The sequence below is a fragment of the Hibiscus syriacus genome, unplaced genomic scaffold (assembly GCF_006381635.1).
Source record: "Hibiscus syriacus cultivar Baekdansim isolate YM2019G1 unplaced genomic scaffold, ASM638163v2 tig00004045_pilon, whole genome shotgun sequence".
Classification (NCBI taxonomy): domain Eukaryota; kingdom Viridiplantae; phylum Streptophyta; class Magnoliopsida; order Malvales; family Malvaceae; genus Hibiscus; species Hibiscus syriacus.
The window spans coordinates 1-7,800 of record NW_024061996.1 but is presented as its reverse complement, the minus strand read 5'-3'; the positions used below and the strand labels follow the sequence as shown (position 1 = coordinate 7,800).

General features: G+C 37.5%; 1 long non-coding RNA gene and 1 pseudogene across 1 annotated transcript; one reads left to right on the top strand and one right to left on the bottom strand.

Annotated features, from left to right (window-relative positions):
- The first annotated feature begins 1,714 nt into the window (after nt 1-1,714).
- LOC120188083 lies at nt 1,715-2,161 on the top strand. The gene is made up of 2 exons (XR_005522383.1): nt 1,715-1,789; nt 1,877-2,161. It is a non-coding gene; the product is annotated as an uncharacterized LOC120188083 (long non-coding RNA).
- Nucleotides 2,162-3,891: 1,730 nt separating this feature from the next.
- Nucleotides 3,892-6,943, bottom strand: LOC120187991 (annotated as a pseudogene).
- Nucleotides 6,944-7,800: the final 857 nt, after the last annotated feature.

Genomic DNA, 7,800 nt, shown 5'->3' with positions numbered 1-7,800 from the left:
CTTGGATTGCCACGATTTTGGAAGTGAGTAAACTAACTTCCTCACAAGCTTTTCGTTTGGAATAATCTCTCCATATGATTTGAGACCATTGCCAATCGTAAAGAATCTATCCGTCATAGCTTTGATATCTTCATTTGGTTTCATCCTGAAATTTTCATAGCTATGTGTTAGAAGACTAATTTTAGATTCTTTTACCTCGTCGGTGCCTTCATGAGTGACTTGTAGTTTATCCCATATTTCTGTGGTGGTTGTACAAGATGAAACTCTTCCATATTCATCTGGTCCAAGAGCACAAAATATGATAGGGATGACTTTGGAGTTGAGCTGGAACATTCTTGTCTCTCCTTCACTCCACAATCTTGGATGGGTGAGATGCTTGATATATTTGTCTTCTACAATATTCCATGCTCCCATGTCACTTGCTTGAATGAAATACATCATCCTATTCTTCCAATAGGCATAGTTAGCTCCATTGAAGAAATGAGGCTTGTTGACGGGCATCGAATCGAGACCGGAGTCGACATTTGAAGTAGAGGCCATTGATGACTTGATAATCGATGTAACTCTTACCGAATCAACTCAAGAGGCGATTAAACCTTCAAATGAGTGAGGCTCTAATACCAATTGTTGAGTTAATCGATCGATGGAATAGACCAAGAGGGGGTGAATTGTCAATTAAAATTTTGATGGAAGCTTTTGTAGAAAATTGAAAAGATTTGCACATCGATTTACAAATTTGCACACTTACAAGGAAATCCTCACAAGGTAGATTGTTTGCAAAATTCTAGAACAAGATAAGAACACTCAAAGATAATTACAATTGAGCACAAATTGTGTTCTTGAAAGCAAAATGAATATTGAAAGGAAATTTGGCTTGAATTGCACAAACTTGATGTTTGATGCTTTCTCTCTTTCAAAATGATTTCTTCTTGATAGTTGTTGATCAATGGCTTCTAGACTTGTTTAAATACTCCTTCAAATGATTCTGAACGTTGGGGATGGTTAGTGGAGTCAATAGAGTCATTTAAGTGTGAAAACAATTAATTAAAGCAGTTGGGAGCGTCAGTGCATCGATGCATACCCATGGTGCATCGGTGCATCATTGTAAAATTCAAATATTTTGACCGTTGGACCCTTAGTGCATCGGTGCACTAAGAGTGCATCGATGCATCAAGTGCATTCGATATTTCAAAATAGCCAGAGTGCATCGATGCATTCGATGTTTTCATAAAATCCTCAGTGCATCGATGCATGGTATGTGCATCGATGCATGAAATGCATTCGATGTTCAATTTAATTCATGGTGCATCGATGCATGGATTGGTGCATCGGTACATCACTTTGATTAATTGATTTTAGGCTTGATTTTGCAGCTTCCATGAGCATACATCCTTCGTGAAGCCTACTGTATCTGTTTTAGAAGCTTACTATAAGAAGATCGATAGCCATTTCACCGAGGACTTCCCCGGGGCACCCGTTAAATTCTATGACTTTGTCAATGGGGCACCAAACAATGCTCCTAGTAACACACAGGCCATCAATGGAACTAGGACCAAGGCCATCGAATTTGGAAGCAGGGTCCAAATTATCTTCCAGGACACCAGCACAGTCACAACTGAAAACCACCCGATTCATCTCCATGGATACAGTTTCTATGTTGTCGGATATGGTTCGGAGAACTTCGATCCGCAGATTGTAAACTTCAACTTGATCAATCCACCTTATAGGAACACAATCGGTGTCTCCGTTGGCGGATGGGCAGTAATTCGGTTTGTTGCTGACAATCCAGGTAAGATGTATTTCTTTTCATAATCAAAATTGAAATCTTATATTTGCTGTTAAACTAACTAATGTGATTTGTTTGAGTGGTATTTAGGGGTTTGGTTTATGCATTGCCACTTAGACATACACCAATCGTGGGGATTAGTCGCGGTGTTGTCAGTGGAGAATGGAAAGGGAGAGCTCGAGACTTTGCCTCATCCTCCTACAGACCTGCCTCACTGCTAGATCACCTTGTGTATTTCTTTGATATTTCTCACCAAGTATTTTGCTTTGGGTGCAAGTGTGTTATATGGTCCGCTCCATTTCTTTAATTGGAATTGGCAAATTGTATTTGTAAACAAGAAAAGATTGGAGTAATAAAATCCCACATTTCTTTTCCTTTGATCTCCTAACATGGTAAATGAATAGATAGCATGTAAGTAAATGAGATAAAACATGTCGTAAGCTACTAAATAAAATAAGACATATCACAAGTTGTTTAGTTTCGACTCAATCAAAACTGGTCACACTCAATTTAAATAGATTTGATTCGAGCTCAAACTCAACTCGAATCCTTAACTCGCGTAAATAAGCTACTTGACGAACAACTTAAAAAGTTGACAAGCAACATGAAAAATAATATATTAAAATTTTGATTTTTTAAATTAAATTATTAATAATATTAACATTTATACATTGTTTCTCTAAAAATAATACAATATAAGTTTTTGTACTTAAAGTTCATATTCTTGAATTGAACTCGAGTTAGAATTCCAACCGAAATAAGTCTAAAAATCTTGAGTTTAAATTATTTCAAACTCAAATCTTTAATTTCATGTTTAAGTCGAACATAATAATTCTAACTCATAAACTTTCGAATCAAAACTCAGTTTCAAACAAACTCAACTAGTCTCATTTACAGTAGTATTTCCCATATCCACCACTCTTTTTGTTTCGGCCACATGTGAAATCAGATTTCGGTCTCCTGTATACGAATAGCCCATCGGCTTTGGTTAACGAAGGAAAGAGTAACCATATCAAAGATAGGTCAATCAAAATTTTAGTCCATATCTAAATAATATAATGACATGTATGCCAAGACCCCAAACAATCAAATTCGATAAATTCACTAAATCTACCACCGAGAAGAGGGAATGGAAACCAAACCATATAAACACTGCACATCCGCCATTAAAATTTTAATGCATTTTCACATATTGTATCCTCTCTACCTCAACATTGTAGTTTTGTACTAATTTTCAGAAAGAAAAAAAAGGTAACGTTAATATGCAAAGAATTCTTTTCTATATCCAATTATTGCAGTTGGGTAATCAAAAATTAAATACAGAGCTTCTAGTCAATTACTACTTAACTTCATCACAATGGGTTTGATGCTAAGAAACCAATGTTTTTCAGACCAAATACCTCTCATAGGTTGAAGACAGAAGACGTAGCATTGGCCTAATGACATAAGAACAGCAATCCAAATGTAACACATCAGTGGAATATCGAAATAGACAAACCAATATTTTGACAAATGCAAGCAGCCGCCAGTATGGTCCAAAACCTGTTAATGCATTGCGACTGCCAATTATTATTCAACTACCCAACAAATCATGAAAGCAAACTAACCCCATCGGTATTTTCGGATGTAGTTCTTGTCCACCAGCTATAAATCTACTCCTCGCGCGCACTCTGGCCGATTAGTTGTCTCCCAGAAAGACCCCATCAAAACATCTCCAGTTGTATAGCAATATAGACAACTTCAAATGGGACCAATCAATTGGTATGACCATGTAATGTGGATATTCAATATACAAATTAAAGAATAATATCCAATAAAATCCAACTGGCCATTTTCAGACATCCGGTTCAACTAAAAGTACATGAAAAGAATGTTGAATATAACTAAGATTTAATTCCACTGTAACAAGCCTGACAACCTTAGTTGGCCGGTAAAAGGAAAAGTATCACCTTGATATCCAGATCTACTGCTCATACTTATGTATGTCGGTTCAATACCACTGGTACCACTTTGGACGTAAGTTACACCCGGTGATGCACAAATTGGAAATCAACCAAGCATAAATGATTTTAGCCCCACAAATCTGGACAGCGAAAGCTTCAATATCTGTGACATCATTCTTGTTTTGCTAAAAACAACCACGGCAAAATTTTGAAGTCGTTTCAATAAAGCTAATGGTGAATTGGTAATCCATAATTTTGAAATGACCTGATCCGTCCATCCCAACCAGCTGTTACAATTACGAGGCCCCAAGAATGAGATGCACTCTGACAAGATGTCTTAAGCAACTTGTACTGAGATTTACACATTGCAGATGATACAACCAAGGAGTTTGGAGGGGGGAGCTGTTCCTCTGGCCAGGTTGCAGTACCCTTGGGCAAAGATTCGGAGAAAAATCTATGGCCCAGAGAAAAACGTTCAGAAGAGGAGAATGGTAATTTGTGTTGAGAGCTCTCACTTAACTCAGACTGTAATACCCCAGTACTCCCATTACATGTCTGTGTGCTAGAAGAAACTTTGGGTGATGGCACACTTCCTGCCATATTTGAGAAAATAGAGTTTATAGATGTCATGCCACACCAAGGTATGGCTACTGATGCATTATTTGAGAAAAAGCGTTCACAAGACCAATTGTTTTTTGATTGGGGAACCAGGCCATCCTGGATAACATTGTTCCACACATAGACATTAGAATCTTCACTTGCTGAAACAATTTGCATTCCATCTGAGGTAAATGAAGCAGATATCTGGCTCCCTGCATTCCGCAGACCTGTAGACAACATATAGCCAAGTAACAAAAGAGTAAATCACTGAGCAAGCTAATAAGAGTTTCAAAAGTGAACCAAAACACCCAAATTTTATGTAGTAATTTCTTATCCATTTTGGTAAGGAAACAATGAATTAAAACATGTATTAAATCGTTCCTTCTTTTTATTCCCCACACCTCCCAACCGATAAAACATGTATGCCTTCACTTCCCATTCACCTAAGACCCAAAAGGGGAAAAGAATCTTCATATGATAGAGTTTGAGAAAATCTCCTTCAAAAACTCCATTTCTGGTTGTTCAAACTTTGATAAATTTTTACTATATCTCCTACTTGCAACACTTATTTTTCCATCTCAATGCATCATTAACATACCAATTTAATCAGGCAAATAACTACCAACCTCGAAATTTGCAGACCACATCAACATCATGGAGGATTCGAACTTGTGAATCAGCAGAAGTAACCATTAATATCCGGGTCCAGGTGCAAACTACATAATAATCTCTTTATTAATTTTCAATGCTTGGAATCTTGGTTAAGGACATATATTTCAACAGCAGACTGAGGAAAACATATGGTAATCATCATACCTGAAATCCAGTTATCCTACTGCATGCTGATTTCTTCTTACTGGGTAAACATATTTGAGCATTAAGTTGCAGATGGTTATCTGATTCGCATAAATAATACCAGTTAGTATTTCCCAAACAAATTTAACCTCCAAAAAGGCATTTATGATAGGTTTGTTAGAGAGCACATGGTATTTGGATGAGATAAAACATGCAAATTACCTGTCAACTACCATGTTGTCAATCATAAGTACAAAAATATTCAGCTTAAAGAAGATGGAAGCCACAAATATGAAACAAGAAGGTTCCACAGAAAGTACAAAGAAGGAATTTCAAAAGGGATGTTCACCGCATCCCCCTTCTTATTGCAAAAGGAAACCCAAGTTATTTATTAACAACTTGGATGATACAATTTTAGCAGAAGGCCAACTCTTTCACCAAAAATTAGATCTAGTGGTATTAGCAGGCAGCAGATAATCTTTTCATTTCCTCTTGATCTCTGCAGGACTCCAAACTTACAAGTTTCTGACACATAAATGTTTAACAGAAAAGAATTTTTTTTTTTGAAGTTTTTAATTTCCTTCAGCCAAAAACGAATTCTGACTGATATCCTCTCAACATTCTACTTCAATGTATTAAAAATGGTCAAACTCAAATCTAAGAAGAGTATGGTTTGTCCTAGTGACAGCTAGATAAAGAGTAAAAGTTTCCAGATCCCAGAATAGCAGTATCGGATTAACTGATTTTTCATAAAGGGAACTAGTAAACTGAAGATATACCTGAAGCATCATAAAAGCGGCAATTTCCATTCATAGAACCAATAACTGCACCCTGCAGACAGAATAAGAGAATTAATGAACTCAAAATCCTAAAAGTCAATTGCTAAATAACATGGTTAAGAAAAGCTCCACTGAACCTTTCCGTCAGGACGATAACAGACAGCGGTAACAATATCTGTCACGTCAGTCCAATCAGCAACTTGACCACCTGGAATTTCCCAGATGCGCACTTTCCCATCTATGGAACCACTTATGAAGTAATCATCATCCACTGGATTAAATTGAATGCATGTTACTGTCTCACAGAGCAATAAGAACAAGAACAATTATAATGGTATAAATCACAAAGCCAAAGGTGATTGCTCACCTTAATAGACATTTCTATAACCGAAAATAAGATATGATAAAACTCAAGCATGGATTCAACTATGTTACCATAATTATTGTGGGCAAATACTTTTTGACATTCGTCATATCCAACTTGCCACAAGCGAACTGTCTTATCAACAGAGGATGATAGAATATGCTGTATTAAATAAATCTTAATTACAAACCAAATAAATTCTAGCAAGTGATAGCAAGTTGTTTCAAACTTGATAGCAATTACTGACCTTATTCTTTGACCAAGAGAGGTCAAGGACCTCCCCACAATGGCCACGGAACTCATGGATAGGTTTATCTAAAATTCGGAAAACCTTCTGAGGGAAAATGACATAAGTTGAGTCTGGAATTTTCTTCACTCTCTTTGATTTGCCATCTTTCTCTCTGTCCACATTAAGAGGAACCAATTCAGAAAAGTCATTCACTGTGAAGTAGACACATGAAGGATCGACATCGTGAATGTCAGCACTCCCTGATCGTTCAGACTCGAAAACCTGCCACACACGCACAACACCATCTTCACCTGCGCTTGCAAGGTACTGACCATCAGGGCTAAACTTCATTGTTAAGATTGACCCTTCATGGGCTTGGATCTCTTGCCCCTTGTAAAGAGCTGAGAACTCCTTTGACTGCTTCTTGTATGATCTAACTCGAACCATTGAATCCTAGCCTCTGTACTGGATGACAATCATTGGATATCATACCAGCATATCCAACCTGCCTATCAATGATGCAAGCAACAGCACCTATCCGTCTAAGCCATCCCTTTTACCCTGTTTATTTCTGGCCCTAAATCAGAAACACCTTTGACTTCCCGTCGCATCGCTTGTTGAACTACAGGGGATAAGCCAAGCATCCTTTCGAATTCATCAACAGTAAGCAAATGATTAGACCCTACTTCCCGCAGTTCCTGAGCGTTCCATCCTGACTGAGTTCATCCACGATGAACTCTGTCCCATCATCCAAATTTTTAATCCTACACACAGATTATCATCCAATGCCGCATCTAACAACTCCCTGGCATCACTTGATGAACAAGACATGTAAGACTGACTGGAAGAAAAAATATCATCAGAACTTGATGATCCTAAGACAGCTCCACTCTTCTCCATAATTCTATCAGTCTCTACTTCAATTTCATCACGACACAAGTTAGAGGGGACCTTCCTGACAGTCTGATCTACACTTAAACCCGCCCATTTCAGAAATTTATCACGTCGTTCACGAATGCTACTGAGGTTTTTAATCCAAATTTCAAATCCAACATTAGCCGGCATCGAATTGATGGATGTGGAATACTCAGAATCAGAATTCTCCGGGCAATCGGATCCTGACTCAGATACAGAGGTGACATATTCACGGGTGTCAAAAAATTGATCTTCCTCTTCACTTAACTCCCCATCATTATTAACTCTTCAGTTCAAGTGTTCAACCCATGAAAACTCACCTTTGACCTAAATTGTCTTCCCACAAGAAACCCTGGGTAATGTTCTAAATCCTACAAGGATAACGTGAG